At 38.5% G+C, this 24621-nt stretch overlaps 1 long non-coding RNA gene across 2 annotated transcripts in view; it reads right to left on the bottom strand.

The window, feature by feature from the left end:
* Nucleotides 1-895: 895 nt before the first annotated feature.
* LOC122897192 overlaps nt 896-24621 on the bottom strand; it is a 90168-nt gene continuing 66442 nt past the window's right edge. For both annotated transcript variants that reach the window (XR_006382481.1, XR_006382480.1), the window contains one exon: nt 896-1107. This is a non-coding gene — a long non-coding RNA (uncharacterized LOC122897192). The remainder of the gene's footprint in view (nt 1108-24621) is intronic.

Here is a 24621-nt window from a genome sequence, read left to right as displayed (position 1 = left end):
AATACGTGCCCTCCCTAATACCCATCACCAGGCTCTCCCAACCTCCTACTCCTCTCCCCTCCAAAACCCTTTATTTCTCAGGGTCCACAATCTCTCATGGTTCATCTCCCTCTCCCATTTCTCCCAATTCACTTTTCCTTTCCTTCTCCTAATGTCCTCCATGTTATTCTCTATGATCTACAGGTAAGGGAAACCATATGATAATTGACTCTCTCTGCTTGACTTATCTCACGTAGCATAATCTCTTCTAGTCCCATCTATGTTGATACAAAAGTTGGGTATTCATCCTTTCTGATGGAGGCATAATACTCCATAGTATATATGGACCATATCTTCTTTATCCACTCATCTGTTGAAGGGCATCTTGGTTTTTTCCACAGTTTGGTGACTGACCATTGCTGCTGTGATCACTGGGGTACAGATGGCCCTTCTTTTCACGACATCTGTATCTTTGTGGTAAATACCCAGTAGCGTAATTGCAGGGTCATATGGTAGCTCTATATTTAATTTCTTTTTTTTTCTCAATTTATTTATTTTCAGAAAAACATTATTCATTATTTTTTCACCACACCCAGTGCTCCATGCAAGCCGTGCCCTCTATAATACCCACCACCTGGTACCCCAACCTCCCACCCCCCCCGCCATTTCAAACCCCTCAGATTGTTTTTCAGAGTCCATAGTCTCTCATGGTTCACCTCCCCTTCCAATTTACCCAAATTCCCTACTCCTCTCTAACGCCACTTGTCCTCCATGCTATTTGTTATGCTCCACAAATAAGTGAAACCATATGATAATTGACTCTCTCTGCTTGACTTATTTCACTCGGCATAATCTCTTCTAGTCCCGGCCACGTTGCTACAAAAGTTGGGTATTCATCCTTTCTGATGGAGGCATAATACTCCATCGTGTATATGGACCACATCTTCCTTATCCATTCATCCGTTGAAGGGCATCTTGGTTCTTTCCAAGATAAATTCTACTTCTTGTTTAGACTTTGCTATATTTGCTTTGTTGTTCCCGTATGCTTTCTGTACATGTTTTTCTTCACTGTATAGACTTTAAAAAAGCAACACTGAGTTACATGTCTGAATCATAAAGTCATTCTCCCTGCGAAAATTTAAAAAAAAAAAAAGAAAAAGAAAATTTCAAACATTATGAGAATACGAAAGTCCTGTTTTACCACCTGTTACCATCTTCATTCTTTCTGACTTCATATGTTACTCCATCATCAGGCAATGGTATAGACTTTTATTATGTGCATTTACATGTACTTGTGTATTCTAAGAAAAATATTTTTTCTTTATACATGTTTGTACGTTTAAAACAAAAGATATAATTGAGTACTTATTTGTTTCCCGCCTTTTTTCCCACTTGATTTGCCTTTCCATTTGTTATAGTTGTACAACCCCATTCATTCTAATTGATCCATGATATTCCATTTCTGGGTAGACCACAGGTTATTTACTCTTCCATGCTTTGATAGACACTTTCATGTCATGAAGGGATATTTTCTTGTTATTACAGAAGGTAATGCAGTGAATAACCTTGAAAACATCTCCTTATGAGAATGAGACACTGTGTATATTTAGCACCAGTGATGGTTCTTAATAGGGGATGAGAAAATTACCTACTTTACTCTCCTGTAAGTGATAATAGAGGTCTTAACATGGCAAAGAATGAAATGATTCTTAGCTTTTTAATTTGAAACTTCATTCAGTAATTTACTACAGTAAAAGAGACTTGGAAATTCTTGCCCATGACTGGGTGTGACAGTAGGAATCAGTAATAATAAGTCATGGGAAATTCACAAAAATTAACAATAGACTCCTAAATAACTTGGGAACTGAAGGGGGGGGGAGAAATCACATCAATAATTAGAGAATATTCTGATAAGAATGCAAAGGAAAATACGAGCTATCAAAATTTATGGGGTACAAATAAAGGTAAGAGTAGTAGTAAGTAAAATAGAGCATAGAAAAAGAATAGCAGGAATTAGTGACCAGGAGTTTTTTCTTTCCTTTTTTTTCTATAAACAAATTAAACAATGTTACAGACCTTTAGCTAGATTGACCAAGGAAAAATTGGAAGAAGAAGGGATATCACAATTGTTAAAGACAACAACAGACCCAAAGCACATCATTTATGCTAAGCAGCACATCATCAAACCAAGACTTAATTAGAGTTTCAGCTCTCTCAGAAATGGAAACTCAAACCAGTGGATGAGGAATGACCTAATCAACACTAGTTAGGTAATCTGCCTACCATCCCCTGAAAGTAAGTGACCTTGCCACAGACAATTCACTTTTTCTTAGTCTAACTTCCTTGTTTCTGCTCCCTTCTGCCTGTAAAACTCTTTCACTTTGCATAGTTGCTTGGAGCTCCTTTCTCTCTGCTAGGTTGAATGCTGCCTGATTCATGAGTCATTGAATAATGGCAATAAGGTCTTTAAAATTACTCAGCTGAATTTTATTTTTTAATACTACCAATGCTACAATTTTAAGAGAGGTTATAAGATAATCCTACAAAAAAGCATATGCCAACAAATTAGATAATCTATATGAAACGTACATATTACTGGAAAGACACAAAGCAATGAGATTGACTCAAAAAGAAATAGGAAGTATGAACTGACTTAGAACAAGAGATTGACACTCTAATGAAACACACCTCCCCCCTCCCCGCAACACACACACACACACACACACACACACACACACACAAACTCACACACAGAAGCCCAGGACCAGATGGCTTCACTGGTCTATTCTATATTTTTAAAATATGAATTCAAATAATTAACATAGAGTGTATTATTAGTTTCAGAGGTGGAGTTCAGTGACTCATCAGTTCTATGTAACATCCAGTGCTCATTACAACACATGTGCTCCTTAATGTCAGTCACCATGTAGCCCCATCACCTCAATCCCCTCCCCTCCCGCAACCCTCAGTTTATTTCCTATGGTTAAGAGGTCTTCTCTACATTTAAAGGAGATTTAACATCAACCTTTTATTTTTTTTAAGATTTTATTTACTTTATTTGACAGACAGAGATTACAAGTAGGCAGAGAGGCAGGCAGAGAGAGAGAGGAGGAGGCAGACTCCCTGCTGAGCAGAGACCCGGACGCGGGGCTCGATCCCAGGACCCTGGGATCATGACCTGAGCCAAAGGCAGAGGCTTCAACCCACTGATTCACCCAGGCGCCCCCAACCTTTTATTTATTTTTTTATTATTGTATTTTTAATCTTACATTCAACTTTATTTTTTTGAGGTTGCTTATTTTTATTGTTTTTTTCATTTTTTTATTATGTTCAGTTAGCCACTGTATAGTACATCATTAGTTTTTGATGCAGTGTTCAATGATTCATTAGGTGTGTATAATACCCAGTGCTCAATCTTTTAAAAACTCTCCCAAAATATAGATGAGGAAGAAACACTTCCCAACTCATATAATCAGTCCAGTAATACCCTGGCACTCATTGAGACAAAGTGATAACAAGAAGAAGAAAACAAGGGGCACCTGACTTTGGTTCAGTTCATGATCTCAGGGTCCTGGGGTGGAGCCCCGCATCGGGCTCTCTGGCCAGCGGGGTGTCTGCTTCTCCCTCTCCCTTTGGCCCTCCCCCCTGCTCATGCTTACTCTCCCCCCGCCCCCTCTCTCTCTCTCTCTCCCTCTCAATTAAATAAATAAAATCTTTTTAAAAAAAGGGGGAAAAAACCTCACATATCAAAATTCCTTACAAATATAGATATAAAATTTTTTAACAAAATATTAGCACTACTAATCCAGCAACATAAAAATAATAATAATTCTTTACTATGACTATGTGGAATTTATCCCAAGGATAAAGCATCACTTAAAATATGAAAATTAGTCAGTATAATTTTGGGATAATCAGTTATGCACAGTCTGTCAATCCATGATCCACTGTATAAAAATGGGCCTAGGGATTGTAGTCTAAAATGGTGGATCAGGAGGATCTTGAGCTCATCCCATCCCATCGACAACACTGAGAAAACAAGTACCTGTATGTAACTAATTCTGTTAAATGACTGGAAGGCTTGTAGGAAAGATCTTCCACAGTTAGTCATAGAGAAAAGACCACATTATAATGGGTAGGACAGGTAGAGATGCGGTTGGAAACCAAACCCTTGGTGTGACTAACCACCAATGGGAAGGACATTACAAGTGCAGAAAAGTGAGAGGACAAGACCCCACATCAAGCACTTCTGGCACTGGTGACCCTCACTAAAAAGACAAGTCCCCATTATGTCTGGCTTTGAAAGTCACTGGGGGTTAACTCCAAAGGCTTTAAAACTCAGTGGGGCTTAACTCAGAGAAAGTCCAAGGGTGACAGGCAACTGAACCCCGACCCTTAAAGAGCTAGCATACTATATAGCTCAAGACACAGCACAGAAGCAGTAGTTTGGAAAGTGCCCAGAATATATGGTGAAGATTTACTGACAAATCTTAGAACGTGTGCCCGAGGGTTAGGGATTGGCAAACGATTTCCCTAGGAATGAAAGTGCTGGTGGGTGCCATTTTTCTTCCCTTCCCTCAGCCTAGATAGCCAGACACTTGCAGGAGCCAGTTCTAACACTCTCCATCATCCTGGCTAACATGGCGTGCCCTGCCCTAACATTCCCCTGTGGACGTGTCCCACCCAACCCAACCTCCTCATCGGGCATCCCTCCAAAGTTTATCCCGCCCCTACCATATCTGGCAGGCAGCGCCAGCCAGGACCACTGCCACACTAAGGTGACTCCTGCCCGGGGGAGGGGGTGAGCAAACCCCCGCACTCCAGTGCACTCATCATTTTGCAGCCGGACCTCTCAACAGCACAGGGAACAAACCCTCACCAGTGCACCCACAGCAGTCAAAGTGACTCATTGCAGCAAGTAGGGCTGAAGGCAATCACAGCTCAAGCACATTAAAAGGGGGCATGCAGATGACACAGACGACAACCCTGGAGTTGCTAGTTCAGATGATTGGGGAGGGTGCGCTATAAGGGCAAAACAGGACCTCTTCCACATGAAGTCACTACTTTTGAGACCAGGAGATGTAGCTGATCTACTTAATACACAGAAAGAGTCACAGCGAGTTAGGCAACATAAAGAAACAGAAGTGAATGTCTGAAGTGAAAGAACAAGACAAAGTGACAGTAAAAGAGTTAAATAAAACAGAGATAAGCTATATGCCTGATAATCTTCAAAGTAGTGGTGATAAAAGACACTCAGTGTACTTGAGAAAAGAGTGGATGAACTCAGTGAGAACTTCAGAAAAGAGAGGGAAAACATCAAGAAAGAACCAGTCAGAACTGAAGAATTTAACAACTGAAATGAAAAATACGCTAGGGGAAAATAAATAAATAAATAAATAAATAAAAATTAAAAATTAAAAAAAAAAGAAAAATACGCTAGGGGAAATCAACAGCTGATTAGAGGATGCAGAAGACTGGATCAACAATCTGGAAGACAGGGTAATGAAAAACAACCAAGCCAAACGGCAAAAAGAATAAAGAATAATAAGAATGAGAATAACTCAAGGGAGCTCTACAAACTTAACTAAGCACAATAACATTTGTATTTTACAGATCCCAGAAGGGGAAGAGAGAAAGGAGAGGGCAAATGTTGTTTGAAGAAATAATAGCCAAAAATATCCCTAACCTGCTAAAGGAAAAATATATCTAGGTCCGGGAATCACAGAGAGCCCTAACAATGTGTCACCAAGACACATGATAATTAAAAAGGCAAAAAGCAATAAAGGGACATATAGGGAGAAATTTACAGCAATAAAATAGCAGTAAAGGACTTGAACACTGCACTTCATCCACGGATAGATAATCAGACAAAAAACTCAACAAGGAAAACAGGGGCTTTGAATGACACGTTAGATCAGATGATGTATACGTAGCATCCCATCCCAAAACAGCAGAATACACATTATTTTCAAGTGGACATAAATCATTCACTAGGATAAATCACATGTTATGTCACAAGATAAGTTGCAATAAATTTAAGAAAGCTGAAATCATATCATGCATCTTTTCACTATGAAACTAGAAATCAATTATAAGAAAAAAAACTGGAAAAAGCACAAACCCTTGGAGGCTAAACAATATGGTACTAAACAACACACGTGTCATCAAAGAAGTCAAAGAGAAAATTTAAAAATACATGGGGACAACTGAAAATGAAAGCATGATGATCTGAAATTTGGACGACGCAGCAAGAGCAGTTCTAAGAAGGAAGTTTTTAGCAATATGGGCCTACTTCCCTACTTCAAGAAGCAAGAAAAATCTCAAATAAACAACCTAACCTTATACCTAAAGGAACTAGAAAAAGAAGAACGAACAAAGGCCCAGGCTAGTAGAAGTGAGACAATAATACAGATTAGAATAGACCTAACTGAAATGGAGACTAAAAAATCAATAGAAAAGATCAATGAAACCAAGACCTGGTTCTTCAAAAAGATAATTGAAATTGGTAAACCTTTAGCCTGATGCATCCCAAAAAGAAGAGAGAAGAGTCAAATAAATAAAATAAAAAATGAAAGATGAAAAATAACAACCACCTCCACAGAGATGCAAAGAATTGTAAGAGAATAGTATGAAAACTTATACGGCAACAAAGTGGACAACTTAGAGGAAATGGATGAATTCCTCGAAACACGCAATCCCCCAATACTGAATAAGAAAGAATTAGGATATTTAAACAGACTGATTACTAGTTACAATATTGAATCAATAATGACAACATTCTCAACATTAAAGTCCAGGACCAGATGGCTTCACAGGAAAATTCTACCAAACATTAAAAAAAAAATAGTGTTAATACTTATTCTTCTCAAGCTATTCCAGCAAAACTAGAAGAGAAAGGCAAACTTCCAAATTCATTTTATGAGGCCAACATTACTCTGATAACCAAAACCAGACAAAAACACTACAAATAAACAAACAGAAAAACCCAAAACTGTAGGCCAATATCTCTGATGAACATAGATGCAATAATCCACAACAAAATGTTAGCAAACCAATTCAACAGTACATTAAAAGAATCATTCACCATGATAAAGTGGGATATATTCCATGATAACATGGGGTGAAGCAAAGGGGGTACAATATTTGCAAATCAATCAATGTGATATGCCACATTAATAAGAGGAAGGATAAAAGTCATATAATCATCTCGACCATTTGACAAAACAAATTTTCTTCCCACAAAGCGGGTCTACGGGGTACATAACTCAACATAATAAAGGCCATATATGAAAAACCCACAGCTAAAATCATTCTCAAGGGTGAACAACTGAGAGCTTTTCCTTTAGGACAAGGATGAAGACAAGGATGTCCATCCTCACCACTTTTATTCAACAGAGTACTGGAAGTCCTGGCTGCAGTAATCAGACAACAGAAAGAAATAAAAGGCAGCCAAGGCGGTGAGGTAGAAGTAAAACTTTCACTATAGGCAGATGATGTGTTACCCTATATAGAAAACCCGAATGACTCCACCAAAACAAACAAACAAACAAACAAAAAACCCTACTAGAAATGATCAGTGAATTCAGTTAAGTTTCAGGATACAAAACCAATGTGCAAAAATCTGTTGCATTTCTATACACTGATAATGAAGCAGCAGAAAGTGAAATTAAGGAAAAATCCTACTTACGATTTACCAAAAATGATGATACCTAGGAATACAACTAACCAAATGATGTGAAAGACCTGTACTCTGAAAGCTATAAATCAATGATGAAAGAAATTGAAAAGGACACAAACAAATGGAAAGACATTCCATGTTATGGGTTGGAATAAGAAATATTGCTAAAACGTCTGTACTACCCAAACCAATCTACACACTTAATGCAATCCCTATCAAAATATCAACTGCATTTTTCATAGAATTAGGACAGAAAATCCTAAAGTTTATATGGATCTGCAAAAGACCTTGAGTAGCCAAAGCTATTCTCAAATAGAAAAGCAAAGCTAAGGATATCACAATTCCAGACTTCAAGTTATATTATAAGACTGTAGTAAGCAAAGTGGTATGGTACTGGCACAAGATAAGATAATGAAAATACAGAAAGGAAAATTAGAGAATCGATTCCATTTACTATAGCACCAAGAACCATAAGATACCTGGGAATAAACCTAACCGAAGAGGTAAAGGATCTGTACTCGAGGAACTACAGAGCACTCATGAAAGAAACTGAAGAAGACACAAATAGATGGAAGACCATTCCATGCTCTTGGATCGGAAGAATAAACATTGTTAAAATGTCTATACTGCCTAGAGCAATCTATACTTTTAATGCCATTCCGATCAAAATTCCACCGGCATTCTTCAACGAGCTGGAGCAAATAATCCTAAAATTTGTATGGAATCAGAAGAGACCCCAAATCACTAAGGATATGTTGAAAAACAAAAATAAAGCTGGCGGCATCACGATACCTGATTTCAAGCTTTATTACAAAGCTGTGATCACCAAGACAGCATAGTACTGGCATAAAAACAGACACATAGACCAGTGGAACAGAGTAGAGAGCCCAGATATGGACCCTCAACTCTATGGTCAATTAATCTTCCACAAAACAGGAAAAAATATACAGTGGAAAAAAGACAGTCTCTTCAATAAATGGTGCTGGGAAAACTGGACAGCTATATGTAGAAGAATGAAACTCGACCATTCTCTTACACCGTACACAAAGATCAACTCAAAATGGATAAAAGACCTCAACGTGAGACAGGAATCCATCAGAATCCTAGAGGAGAGCATAGGCAGTAATCTCTTCGACATCAGCCACAGCAACTTCTTTCAAGATACGTCTCCAAAGGCAAAGGAAACAAAAGCGAAAATATACTTTTGGGACTTCATCAAAATCAAAAGCTTCTGCACAGCAAAGGAAACAGTCAAAAAAACAAAGAGGCAACCCATGGAATGGGAGAGGATATTTGCAAATGACAGTACAGATAAAAGGTTGATATCCAGGATCTATAATGAACTCCTCAAACTCAACACACACGAAACGGGCAAACACATCAAAAAATGGGCAGAAGATATGAACAGACACTTCTCCAATCAAGACATACAAATGGCTATCAGACACATGAAAAAATGTTCATCATCATTAGCCCTCAGGGAGATTCAAATTAAAACCACATTGAGATATCACCTTACACCAGTTAGAATGGCCAAAATTAACAAAACAGGAAACAACATGTGTTGGAGAGGATGTGGAGAAAGGGGAACCCTCTTACACTGTTGGCGGGAATGCAAGTTGGTGCAGCCTCTTTGGAGAACAGTGTGGAGATTCCTCAAGAAATTAAAAATAGAGCTTCCCTATGACCCTGCAATTGTACTCCTGGGTATTTACCCCAAAGATACAGATGTCGTGAAAAGAAGGGCCATCTGTACCCCAATGTTTATAGCAGCAATGGCCACAGTCGCCAAACTGTGGAAAGAACCAAGATGCCCTTCAACGGATGAATGGATAAGGAAGATGTGGTCCATATACACTATGGAGTATTATGCCTCCATCAGAAAGGATGAATACCCAACTTTTGTAGCAACATGGACGGGACTGGAAGAGATTATGCTGAGTGAAATAAGTCAAGCAGAGAGAGTCAATTATCATATGGTTTCACTTATTTGTGGAGCATAACAAATAGTATGGAGGACAAGGGGCGTTAGAGAGGAGTAGGGAATTTGGGTAAATTGGAAGGGGAGGTGAATCATGAGAGACTATGGACTCTGAAAAACAATCTGAGGGGTTTGAAGTGGTGGGGGGGTGGGAGGTTGGGGTACCAGGTGGTGGGTATTATAGAGGGCACGGATTGCATGGAGCACTGGGTGTGGTGAAAAAATAATGAATACTGTTTTTCTGAAAATAAATAAATTGAAAAAAAAAAAGTGTCCTTCCTAGGACCCAAGTTTGCTCTTGACACATGAAACCTTGTCTCCCTTTTCAATTTCTCAATTTTGAAATAGTGATGTCTACCTTGTGCCTGTCTGGTCATTGTATTTGGGAGCAAATAACTTGTTAACTGTGTTCACACGTTCTCACTTGGACAGGAATATTGCCTCAGCATTAATCATAGCTGGAAATGCACCCATATCTGATACAGGGTATTTCAATTAGATTTCTCCTTAGCATTGGTGCTGGAATCAGTGAAGGCTTCTGTTGCCATTCACACAGAAAGAATGTATTGTGCACATCGGGACATGAATTTTCAGAGGACAGTCATGGATTGGATTTTGTGCCCTAATATTGATATGCTGTATTCCTTATCCCCTTCAAATATGACCTTATTTGGTAATAGAGGCTTTATGGAGGTAATTATGTTTAAGTGACATCATTAGGGTAGGCCTCATCCAGTAGGACTGTTGTTCTTATAAAAAGGGGAAATTTAGAGTCACAGACACACAGGGAAGATCATATGAGTATATATTGTGATAACATGGCTATTTTAAGCCAAAAAGAATGGCCTGCAAAAGATATATGCCTCACAACCCCAAGACTCACTCTACCATGTAACACACAATGATAAACATGAAGCGTTTAGGATTATAAGGCAATAAATTAAATGTTATTTATTGATCAGTTCCTGATATTTGGTTTTGCATTCCTAGAAAACTAATACAATATCCTGAAGTCACCAGACTCAAAACGTATAAATAATCAAGCAAAGGAAAAACAACAGGTTAAAAATAGAGCTGCTTCCTCCTCAATCCAACAAGGGGCAACAAGGAAGTCTCTTATTGGCTCACCTCGGGATATCTCCTCACACATCTGACCAACAGCTGTGGCTCAGAGGCTGTAGGTCCTTCACTGGCTGACTCAGATAAGTGTGATGCTTGAGCTACACTGACCAGACACTCCTCCCATCCCTTTGATGAGATATTGCAAGTTATGAAAAGATGTATGCAAGTTATGAAATTTTTGAGTTTTTCAAAATAAAAAAATTTAGCTTGAAAGAAACAGACTCAGATAAGTCTTGAGTAAGAGCAGTAACTTCAGTTCATAAGGGAGCCTAAATAGGTTTTTTGTGAAGTTTTGTATTTAGGTAATTCTGTACTAATTTTGAGTCCTTACTTATGTTTTTCAATGAATTACACAATATGAGTAGTGTTGAAACAAATTTGACTTGAGTATACTTGTGGTATTAATACTACTTTCGCATGTTGTTTCTTATAATTTGTTAGTGAAGCAGTAACCCTTCCCTTATATCATCTTCTCAGTAGCCACTACATTAGATCATGATTACTCACCAGGTACATTTTTCCTCAATCATCCACTGAAGAGAATAATCAGATGTACTCACCTCCTATCTGCTCAACCACATCAAACCTCATTTCCCTTCCTGCTTCCCAGATTTCCTATGTCACTCACAGTTGCACTCCCAGTCATCCATCCAGAGCCCAATGATGGTGCATTAATTGTTGTTTTACCAGTGCTCCCACTTAATTTATGAAATTACAAATGCAAGAACCCATAGCCCAGACATGTGTGTGTGTGTGTGCGCATGCATACACACATACACACACACATATCTTAGTGTAATCAAGTTCTTAAAATGTCTTTTTACACAGTACAGATTATGAAAGAAGATGGCAGCAGCACAGGAAGATCCCAGGCTTGCCTTATCCCATGAACACATCTAGATAATTATCAAATCAACTTAAATGCCTCAGAAATCAACCCGAAGACTGGAAGAACAAACTGCATAATAAAAGGCAGAGAAGAGGCCACAAGTAGGTGTCGAGACATGGTTTGGGAAAGAAATGGATTGTGAGTGCTGCAGTAGGGAGGGAGCCACAGTTGCAGAGAAGGGTGAGAGACAGTCTGGCACACAGGGATGCCCACACTGGGAAGATGAATCCCCATAGCAATTGGCTTGGAAAGCAAGGGGGATTGAATTTTGTGAGTTTTGGAAACCAGCAGGGCTTAAAGCCTGGAGCTTTAAAGGTCAGTGGGCTTGGCTCAGGGAGATCCCAGAGGAATTTGGGGCTACTCTTGGAGAAAAGGCAGGGCAGCTGGCAGACACACAGCATGGAAACAGCAATGTGAAGAGCACTAGAAGCTCACAATGAAGAGGTTATTTACTAATCTCAGAGTGCATCCCACAGAGGCAGCATTAACAGAGAGAATCCTACAGGAAAAAAATAATGGGCAACATTTCCCTCCCTGCCCCCACAGCCAAAGCATAGGGCCACATGTGAGAACCAGCATAGTGATGACTCTGCTATCTAATTGCTTAAATAAAGCCGCAGTCCCCCACCACACTCTAGTGGAAGTAAACTTCCCAATCATGTTTGCCTCAATCCCAGCATGTGGGCCCTCTCACCCAGAACACTGGCTCAGACCCTTGCCAACATCATGTCTCCTGAATCGGGATTTTTGCAGGGCCTCAGTTCTAGTGTAGTGACGACAGGTCACATTTCATAAGCAGACAAAAGCACACCAACTTAAAACTCAGCAAATCCAGGCCAGGGACCAAACACTGCCCACAAGAGACACAGAGAACCTCTACAGATGACTGCACTGAAGGATAAAATGGCCAGGACACAACAGCAGGGTACACACAACACACTTTGGAGACACTCCTTGAAGCACCAGGTCCCAGGGAACAGGGCACATAACACTCCAGGATACTACAGGACCTCTTCTTCATAAGACCATTACCTTCAAGAATAGGAGTTATAACTAACTTTCCTAACACACAGAAAACAGACACAGAGACTTAGACAAAATGAGAAGACAGAGGAATTTGAAATAATGGGAAGAGGCCATGACCAGAGATCTATGCAAAATGGATATAAGTAGCATGCCTTACAGAAAATTTAAATTAATGATCATAAAGATAATCAATGGACTTGAGAAAAGAGTGGAAGACATCAGTGAGACCTGTAACACAGAGGTAAAGATTAAAAGATATAAAAGACTCAATAAATAATAAACATGTTCAATGGAATGAATAGCAAGCTAGAGAAGCAGAGAAACAAATTAGTGACCTAGAAGACAGAGTAATGGAAAGTAATCAAGCTGAATGAAAAAGAGAAAGACATGAGAAATGATAGTAGACTTAGAGAACTTAGTTACTCTACCAGATATAATAACACTCATACTATAGGAATCACAGAAGAAGACAGAGAAAAGGGGGCAGAAAATTTATTTCAACAAATAGTGGTTGAAAACTTCCCTAATCTGGGGAAGGAAACAGGTATCAAGATCCAGTAGGCACACAGAACCCCTAAAAACTCAATAAAGGCAAATCCACACCAATACATAGTATAATTAAAATGGTAAAATAGGGGCACCTGGGTGGCTCAGTCAGTTAAGTGAGTGACTCTTGATTTCAGTTCAGGTCATGAACTCAGGTCCTGAGATTGAGCCCCACATCAGTCTCCATGCTCAGCATGGAGTCTGCTGGAAGATTTCTCTCCCTTTGCCACTCCCCCTGCTAATGCTTTCTCTCACTGTGCGTCTCTAAAATAAATAAATATTTTTTTAAAAAAAGAAAAATGAAAACACTAATTCTAAGAGATATATACACTTCTATGTTGTTGCAGCATTGTAGCCAAGATATAAATGCAAGCAAATTGTCCATTGCTGGATGAATGGATAAAAAAAGATGTGATATAGGGTGCCTGGATGGCTCAGTGGGTTAAACCCTCTGCCTTCAGCTCAGATCATGATCCCAGAGTCCTGGGATTGAGCCCCACATCAGGCTCTCTGCTCAGCAGGGAGCCTGCTTCCCTCTCTCTCTCTCTCTCTCTGCCTGCCTCTCTGCCTACTTGTGATCTCTGTCAAATAAATAAATAAAATCTTTTAAAAAGATTTGCTATGTATAGATAGATACAGATAGATATTATATATATATAATGTAATATTACTCATCCATAAATAAGAATGAAACCTTGCCATTTGGGACAACATAGGTAGACATTGAGGGTATTTGCTCAGTGGAATGATAAAGAGAGAGAAAGACATACTGTATGATTTCACTTGGAATCTATAAAACAAACTGAGTAATGTATGGAGTTGTCGATTCACTATGTTCTATGCCTGAAACTAATATAACATTGTATATCAACTATACTTCAATAAAAGTTTTAAAGATCATGATCCAACTGTATGTTGTTTATATGAGATTCATTTGAAATACAAAGACACAAGTAGGTTGAAATTGAAATGACAGAAAATATTTCCTCTGCAAATAGTAACAAAAAACCAGGCACAAAAGATTTTAACCCAAAGAGTTTTGCAATATGCAAAATGAACATTAAGTATTGATGAAACAGAATATCCAGCAACATATGACAATTATAAACATATTTGCACCTAACAACAGAAACTCAAAATGCAAGAGACAAAATTTGACAGAACTGAAGAGTGAAATAAACTGTTCTATAATATTTATAGACTTCAAACCCACTTTCAAGAGTAATTAGAACAATGATTCAAAACACTAATGATTCTGATGGATTCCTGCCTCATGTTGAAGTCTTTTATCTATTTTGAGTTTATCTTTGTGTATGGTGTAAGAGAATGGTCAAATTTCACTCTTTTACACATAGCTATCCAATTTTCCCAGCACCATTTATTGAAGAGACTCTCTAAAAAAGTCACTGCATATTTTGTCCTGATTTGTTGAAGATTATTTGACCATAGTGTTGAGGGTACACATCTGGGCTCTCTACTCTGTTCCACTCGTCTATGTGTCTGTTTTTATGCCAGTACCATGCTGTCTTGGTGATCACAGCTTTGTAGTAAAGCTTAAAATCAGGCAACGTGATGCCCCCAGTTTTGTTTTTCTTTTTCAATGTTTCCTTAGCAATTTGGGGTCTTTTCTGATTCCATACAAATTTTAGGATTGTTTGCCCCAGCTCTTTGAAAAATGCTGTGTGGAATTTTGATCAGAATGGTAGTAAAATATAGATTGCTCCAGGCAGTATAGATATTTTAGCAATGTTTATTCTTCTGATCCATTAAGAAATTAAAAATAGAGTTTCCTGATGACCATGCAATTGCACTACTGGGTATTTACCCCCAAAGATACAGATATAGTGAAAAGAAGGGCCATCTGTACCCCAATGTTCATAACAGCAATGGCCGCAGTCACCAAACTGTGGAAAGAACCAAGATGCTCTTCAATGGACAAATGGGTAAGCATAGAGCCCAATGGGGGGTTTGATTTCACCATCCTGAGATCATGACCTGAGCTGACACCTAGAGTTGGGGGCTTAACAGACTGCATGATGCAGGTGCCCCAGAAAGAACAAAATTCTTAGGATTAAATTTAACCAATGAAGGTCAAGAAGAACCAAGATGCCCTTCAACGGATGAATGGATAAGGAAGATGTGGTCCATATACACTATGGAGTATTATGCCTCCATCAGAAAGGATGAATACCCAACTTTTGTAGCAACATGGACGGGACTGGAAGAGATTATGCTGAGTGAAATAAGTCAAGCAGAGAGAGTCAATTATCATATGGTTTCACTTATTTGTGGAGCATAACAAATAGCATGGAGGACAAGGGGCGTTAGAGAGGAGTAGGGAATTTGGGTAAATTGGAAGGGGAGGTGAACCATGAGAGACTATGGACTCTGAAAAACAGTCGGAGGGGTTTGAAGTGGCGGGGGGGGTGGGAGGTTGGGGTACCAGGTGGTGGGTATTATAGAGGGCACGGCTTGCATGGAGCACTGGGTGTGGTGAAAAAATAATGAATAATGTTTTCTGAAAATAAATAAATTGAAAAAAAAAGATTTGTGCACTGAAAACTACACAACATTGCTGAACTAAATAAGACCTAAATAAAAGGAAGGATATCTAAATTCATGGATTGAGAGATAATATTGTTAAAATGGCAATCTTTCCTATATTAATCTACAGATTCTAGGCAATGCTTATAAAAATCTTGTGGCCTTTTTTTAATTTATTTACTGGACAGACAGAGATTACAAGCAGGCAGAGAGAGAGAGGAGGAAGCAGGCTCCCTGCTGAGCAGAGAGCCCGACACGGGGCTCAATCCCACAACCCCGAGACCACAACCCGCGCCGAAGGCAGAGGCCCAACCCCCTGAGCCACCCAGACGCCCCACTTGTGACCATTTTTGTATAAATGTGCAAACTGGTACTAAAATTCATTTGGATTTATAAGTAACCTTAAATAGATAAAGAAGCAGGACCATGACCTAATGTGGCTTAAATAAAATAACTGTACTATCTAATGCAACAGAAAATCTAGACCATAAGCTTCAGGTATGGTGTGATCAGGGCTCTGGATCTAAGCTTCAGTTAGGCTCCCTTCATGGGCACAAGATATCTTCCAAAGGAACTGAGTTACTGAGTTAAAAATACTTTCACATTCATGTACAGTTGGAAATAAAGAGAAGCTCCCCCAGGGTAAAAAAGGTAAATAAACATGGAGGATTCACATTTCCCAATTTAAAAATTTATGACAAGGCTATAGTAATCAAAGCACTATGGTACTGACATAAAGACAGACATATAGACCAATGGAAAAGAACAGGAATTCAAAAACCCATCCGGGGCACCTGGGTGGCTCAGTGGGTTGAGCTGCTGCCTTCGGCTCAGGTCATGATCTCAGGGTCCTGGGATCAAGTCCCGCATTGGGCTCTCTGCTCGGCAGGGAGCCTGCTTCCCCCTCTCTCTCTGCCTGCCTCTCCATCTGCTTGTGATTTCTCTCTGTCAAATAAATAAATAAAATCTTTTAAAAAAAAACCCATCCACCTACGGTTGACTGATTTTCAACAAGGGTGCCAAGACAATTTAATCAGAAGAGTTTCTTTAGGAAATGGTGCTGAGACAACTGCATATCAACATGCAAAAGAATAAGCTTCGACCATACCAGATACAAAAATTAACTCAAAATAGGACAGACGGTTAGACCCATGAACTCTTACATGATAATATAGGAGTAAATCTTCATGGCCTTAGATTTGGCAATGGTTTCTCAGATAAGACACTAAAAACACAAGAAATAAAGGAATTAAAAAATGGTCTTCATCAAAATTTAAAACTTTTGTGTATCAAAAGTCACTATTAAGAAAGTGAAAATGCAAACCACAGAAAAGAAGAAAGTATTTGCAAATCATACATCCAAAAAGGTGACCAGCTACCATACCGAATCACCTCACTGAATAAACTCAGGAGTAATGTAAGGCACTCATGAATAACAAAATATACTTATCACTTGGGAAATTCCAAGAGTTTTATAAGTTCTAGGCCAAGTAACTGGGACAGACACCAGGCAATTTTTTTTTACATGCAACACCTATGTAAAATTTTAAGAAAACATTTAGTACTCTACATGCTGAAAATTATAAAATTCTTATGTAAGAAGTCAAAGAAGACCTAAATAAATGGAGAGACATACAAACAGGTTTGTGAGATGGAGGAATCAACACACTAAAGAGGTCAGTTCTCTCCAAAGTGACCATAGATTAATGCAATTCCTATTACATATACCACAGAATCATATACTAAAATTTGTGAAATTGTGGGCATTTTCATGTGTGTGAGCATGTAGATGTTTGTTAGTAAATCTAAGCAAATAGTCTCTGAGAGTTAATGTGTGTGAGGGAATGTATGAATGCATGCATAGGAGGAATATATGTCTCTGTGTGTGAATTTTTGTGCATGCCCATGTAAGTAATTATGTGTGAAAGTGTGAGTGTATGTAGATGTGACAGTTTATGTGAATGAATTTGTGAGCATTTCACGTGGATGAGTAAGTGAATATGAGAGCATGTTTGTATGAGTGAATGATGCATGAGCATGTTGTTGTAAGGGACTGAATATCTAAACATGTGGGTGTGAGTGTATATACATCTGTGTGTATGAATAATTTGTGAGCAAATTTGTGTATATGTGTAAGGGTGATAAATTTTTCTTTTTTATTCTTTTTTTGTAGCTTCAAGTTTTTATTTAATTTCCAGTTAGTTAACATATAGTAAAATATTAGTTTTAGAAATAATTACTTTTAGAAATAATTTAGAAATAAGAGTATGTTCATATGCTTCATTTCTTAAATTCTCCATATAAGTGAGATCATACAGTATTTGTCTTTCTGTAACTGACTTCTCACACTTATATCACACTTTTCTCTGACTTACTGCACTTAACATAATACACTCTAGCTTCATTTATGTCATTGCAAATGGCAAGATTTCATTTTTTTAGTGGCTGAGTAGTATCCCATTGCTTGTGTGTGTGTGTGTGTGTGTGTGTGTGTGTGTGTGTGTTTTCCTTATCCATTCATCAGTCAATGGGCATTTGGGCTCTTCCAATAGTTTGGCTATTGTTGATAATGCTGCTATAAACATCAGGGTGCATGTATCCCTTCCAGTCAGTGTTTTTGTGGCCTTCAGGTAAATACCTAGTAGTGCAATTGCTGGGTCATAGGGTAGATCTATTTTTAACTTTTTGAGGAACCTCCACATTGTTTTCCAGAGTGGCTGCATTAGTTTGCATTCCCACCAACAGTCATAAGAGGGTTCCCCTTTCTCCACATCCTCACCAACATCTGTTGTTTCCTGTGTTGTTAATTTTGGCCCTTCTGATAGGTGTGAGGTGATATCTCATTGTAGTTTGGTGGAATTTTTATGTTTCAAGTTTTTACTTAAATTCTAGTCAGTTAACATATAATGAATGTAATATTGGTTTCGGGAGTAGAATTTAATGATTCATCACTTACATATAACACCCAGTGCTCATCACAAGTGCCCTCCTTAATACTCATCACCCATTTAGCCCATCTCCTGTCCACCTCCCCTCCATCAAGTCTGTTTGTTCTCTCTAGTTAAGAGTCTCTTATGGCTTGCCTGACTCTCTTTTTTGCCCTCTTCCCCTATGTACATATGTTTGGTTTCTTAAATTTCACATGAGTGATATCATATGGTACTTGATTTTCTTTAACTTATTTCCCTTAGCATAATACACTCTAGGTCTACCCATATCTTTACAAATGGCAAAATTTCATTCTTTTTGATGGCTGAGTAATATTCTATCGTATATGTATGTGCACATCTTCTTTATCCCTTCATCAGTTGATTGACATTTGGGTTCTTTCCATAATTTGGCAATTGTAGATAATGCTGCTATAAACATCAGGGTGTATGTGTCCCTTCAAATCTGTATTTTTGAATCCTTTGGGTAAATACACAGTAGTGCAATTGCTGGGTTTTAGGATATTTCTATCTTTTTGAGGAAACCCCATACCTTTTTCCAGAGTGGCTGTACCAGTCTACACTCCCACATAGTGTAAGGGTGTTTCCCTTTCTCTACCTCCTCACCAACACCTGTTGTTTCCTGTGTTGTTAATTTTGCCCATTATGACAAGTGTGAGGTGATAGCTCATTGTAGTTTTGATTTATATTTCCCTGATCATGGGTGATGTTGAACATCTTTTCATGTGTTTGTTAGCCAGATATGGATATCTTCTTTTGAAAAATGCCTATTCATGTCTTCTTCCCATTTCTTTTTTTTTTTAAGAAATTGTTCCATTTTATTGAACATACTGAATGTTGAATATACCATATTTGTGGACATAGAGTTGTTCATAGCATCCTATTGAATGTAGAATCAGTAGTGATAAAGCCCCCTTTACTTTTAACTTAGGTATTTTTTTTTACTTTTTTTAAAATTTATATATTTATTTTCAGAAAAACAGTATTCATTATTTTTTCACCACACCCAGTGCTCCATGCAATCCGTGCCCTCTATAATCCCCACCACCTGGTACCCCAACCTCCCACCCCCCCCGCCACTTCAAACCCCTCAGATTGTTTTTCAGAGTCCATAGTCTCTCATGATTCACCTCCCCTTCCAATTTACCCCAACTCCCTTCTCCTCTCTAACACCCCTTGTCCTCCATGCTATTTGTTATGCTCCACAAATAAGTGAAACCATATGATAATTGACTCTCTCTGCTTGACTTATTTCACTCAGCATAATCTCTTCCAGTCCCATCCATGTTGCTACAAAAGTTGGGTATTCATCCTTTCTGATGGAGGCATAATACTCCATAGTGTATATGGACCACATCTTCCTTATCCATTCATCCGTTGAAGGGCATCTTGGTTCTTTCCACAGTTTGGCGACTGTGGCCATTGCTGCTATAAACATTGGGGTACAGATGGCCCTTCTTTTCACGACATCTGTATCTTTGGGGTAAATACCCAGGAGTGCAATTGCAGGGTCATAGGGAAGCTCTATTTTTAATTTCTTGAGGAATCTCCACACTGTTCTCCAAAGAGGCTGCACCAACTTGCATTCCCGCCAACAGTGTAAGAGGGTTCCCCTTTCTCCACATCCTCTCCAACACATGTTGTTTCCTGTTTTGTTAATTTTGGCCATTCTAACTGGTGTAAGGTGATATCTCAATGTGGTTTTAATTTGAATCTCCCTGAGGGCTAGTGATGATGAACATTTTTTCATGTGTCTGATAGCCATTTGTATGTCTTCATTGGAGAAGTGTCTGCCAATGGGACTCAAAAGAAGGCTGGGGTAGCGATTCTCATATCAGATAAATTAGACTTCAAACTAAAGACTGTAATCAGAGATACAGAAGGACACTACATAATCCTTAAAGGGACTATCCACCAAGATGATCTAACAATTGTAAATATCTATACACCCAATATGGGAGCAGCCAATTACTTAAGAAAACTGTTAATCAAGATAAAGAGTCATATTGATATGAATACACTAATCGTAGGAGATCTTAACACACCTCTTTCAGAATTAGGTCATCAAAGCAGAAAATCAATAAAGAAACAAGAGCATTGAATGACACATTGGACCAGATGGACCTCATAGATAAATACAGAACATTCCACCCTAAAACAACAGAATACTCATTCTTCTCAAGTGCATACGGAACCTTCTCCAGAATAGACCACATACTGGGTCACAAATCAGGACTCAACTGATACCAAAAAACTGAGATTATTCCCTGCATATCTCAGATCACAATGCTTTGAACCTGGAGCTCAATTACAAGGAAAAGGTCCGAAGGAACTCAAACACCTGGAAGCTAAAGACCACCTTGCTTAAGAATGCTTGGATCAACCAGGAGATCAAAGAAGAACTGAAACAATTCATGGAAACCAATGAGAATGAAGACAATTCAGTCCAAAATTTATGGGATACAGCAAAGGCGGTCCTAAGGGGAAAATACATAGCCATCCAAGCCTCGCTCAAAAAAATTGAAAAATCCAGAACACACCAGCTGTCTCTACACCTTAAAGAACTGGAGGATCAACAACAAATCAAACCAACTCCACACATAAGAAGGGAAATCATCAAGATTAGAGCTGAGATCAATGAGGTAGAAACCAGAGATACAGTAGAACGTATCAATGAAACTAGAAGCTGGGTTTTTGAAAGAATCAATAAGATCGACAAGCCACTGGCTACACTAATCCAAAAGAAAAGAGAGAAAGCCCAAATTCATAAAATTATGAATGAAAAGGGAGAGATCACAACTAACACCAAGGAAGTAGAAACAATCATCAGAAGTTATTACGAACAGTTATATGCCAATAAGCTTAGCAACCTAGATGAAATGGATGCATTCCTGGAAAAATATAAACTACCAAAATTGAACCAGGAAGAAATCGACAACCTGAATAGACCGATATCTAATAACGAGATTGAATCAGTGATCAAAAACCTCCCAAAAAACAAGAGCCCAGGACCTGACGGATTCCCTGGGGAATTCTACCAAACCTTCTGCCCATTTCTTAACTGGATTATTTGGTTTTGGGGAGATGAGTTTGATGAGTTTTTATTGCTTTTGGATACTTTTTACAGGTATGTCATTTGCATATCTTCTTTCATTTTGTTATTTGCCTTTTAGTTTCATTGATTGTTTCTTTTGCAGTGCAGAAGCCTTTTATCTTGATGAAGTCCAATAGTTCATTTTTGCTTTTGTTTCCCTTGCCTCAGGAGACACATCTAGTAAGAATTTGCTATAGTCGATGTCAAAGAAGTTCTTGCCTGTGTTTTCCTCTAGGATTTTGAGTTTCCTGTCTCAATTTAGGTCTTTCATCTATTTTGATTTTTTGTATGGTGTAAGAAAGTGGTCTAGTTTCATTCTGCATGTTGCTGTCCAGTTCTCCCAACACCACTTGTTGAATAGACATTTTCCCCTTGGATATTCTTTCCTGCTTTGTCAAAGATCAGTTGACCATACAGTTATAGGTCCATTTCTGGGTTTCTGTTCTGCTCCACTGACCTCTATGTCTGGTTTTGTGCCAGTACCATACTGTCTTGATCACTACAGCTTTGTAATAGAACTTGAAGTCTGACATTGTGATGCCTCCAGCTTTGCTTTTCAAGACTGCATTGGCTATTCAGGGTCCTTTTGTGGTTCCATATAAATTTCATTTCATTTCATTTTGTATTTGTTATTATGTTCACTTAGCCACTGTATAGTACATCATTACTTTTTGATGTAGTGTTCAAAGATTCATTATTTGCCTAAGCATCCAGTGGTTATTACAACATGTGCCCTCCTTAACACCCATCTTCTGGTTACCCCATCCCCCCTCTGAAACCCTCAGATTGTTTCCCAGAGTCCACAGTCTTTCATGGTACATCTCTCCCTCTGAATCCCCCCCCACTTCGGTTTTCCCTTTCTTCCCATAATGTCCTACATGCAATTGCTCATGTCCACAAATGGGTGAAATCATATAATAATCTTTCTCTGCTTGACTTATTTCACTTAGTATAATCCTTTCCAGTTCTACCCATGTTGATGCAAATCATGGGTGTTCATCCATTTTGATAGCTGGGTTATATTCCATTGTGTATATGATCCACATCTTTTTTTTTATTTTATTTTTTCAGGGTTCCAAGATTCATTTTTTATGCACCACACCCAGTGCTCTATGCAATATGTGCCCTCCTTAATACCGACCACCAAGCTCACCCATCCCCTCACCCCCTTCCCTTCCAAAACCCTCAGTTTGTTTTTCAGAGTCTACAGTGTCTCATGTTTCATCTCCCCCTCCAATTTCCCTCAATTCACTTTTCCTTTCCTTTTCCTAACACCATCCATGATACCCAACTTTTGTATCAACATGGATGGGACTTTAGGAAATTATGCTGAATGAAATAAGCAGAGAAAGTCAATTATCATATGGTTTCCATATAAATTTTAGGTTTGTTTGTTAGAGCTATGTGAAAACTATTGGTGGCATTTTGACAGGGGTTGCATTAAATGTGTAGATTGCTGCATCTCCACTTCCTCATATCAGGGAGATCATATGATAGTTGTCTTTCTCCGATTGACTTATTTCGCTAAGCAGAATACCCTCTAGTTCCAACCACGTCATCACAAATGGCAAGATTTCATATCTTTTGATGGCTGCATAGTATTCCATTGTGTATATAGGAGAAGAATAAATGAAACAAGATGGGATTGGGAGGGAGACAAACCATAAGTGACTCTTAATCTCACAAAACAAACTGAGGGTTGCTGGGGGGAGGGGGGTTGGGGAAGGTGGGTGGGGTTATGGACATTGGGGAGGGTATGTGCTATGGTGAGTGCTGTGAAGTGTGTAAACCTGGCGATTCACAGACCTCTACCCCTGGGGATAAAAATACATTATATGTTTATTTTCATAAATAAATAAATAAATAAATTTAAAAAGATGTGTAGATTGCTTTGGGTAGTATAGACATTTTAACAATATCTGTTCTTCCAATTTATAAGCATGGGATGTCTTTCCACTTCTTTGTGTCATCCTCAATTTCTTCCATCAGTGTTATAAAGTTTTCAGAGTACAGATCTTTTACCTCTTAGATTATGTTTATTCCTAGGTATCTTAAAGTTTTGGGTGCAATTGTAAATGGGATTGATTCCTTTATTTCTCTTTCAGCTGCTTCATTATTAGTGTATAGAAATGTGGTAGATTTATGTATGCTTATTTTATGTTTTTTGACTTTACTGAATTCCTGTATAGTTTTGCATTTTTTTTGGTGGCGTCTTTGGGGTTTTCTACATGAAGTATCATATAGTCTGCAAATAGTGAAAGTTTGACTTCTTCCTTGCTGATTTGAATGCCTTTATTCCTTCTTGTTTTCTGATTGGTGAGGCTAGGACTTGTGGTACTATGTTAAATAACACTGGTGAGAGTGGGCATCCCTGTAGTGTTCTTGATGTTAGGGGAAAAGATCTCAGTTTTTCCCCATTGCAGATGATATTACCTGTGGCTTTTTCACATAGGGTCTTTCTGATGTTGATGTATGTTCTCTCTATCCTTACTTTGTTGAGATTTTTTTTTAGCAAGAATGGATGCTGAAAAACAATCTGAGGGGTTTGAAGTGTACTTTGATAGTGTGATCAGTTTAATGTGAGTCATGGAATGTGTGTGTGTTTTCATGTATGTGAGGATGTTTTGTATTTGATTGTAAGAGAAATGTGTTAGCATGTATGTCAGTACATGGTGAGCATGTTTGTACATGTATATATGTTAATGGGAGTGTGAGTAGATATGAATGTATGCAAATGATTTTGTGGGAAGGTATCTCTGGATGAATGAATTTGTGGGTATGTCTGTGTGTTGGTGAATGGATAAGCATGCAAAT

Source organism: Neovison vison, chromosome X (assembly GCF_020171115.1).
Source record: "Neovison vison isolate M4711 chromosome X, ASM_NN_V1, whole genome shotgun sequence".
NCBI lineage: Eukaryota > Metazoa > Chordata > Mammalia > Carnivora > Mustelidae > Neogale > Neogale vison.
Note: the sequence above shows the minus strand (reverse complement) of the source record. Positions and strands in the feature narration are given on the sequence as shown.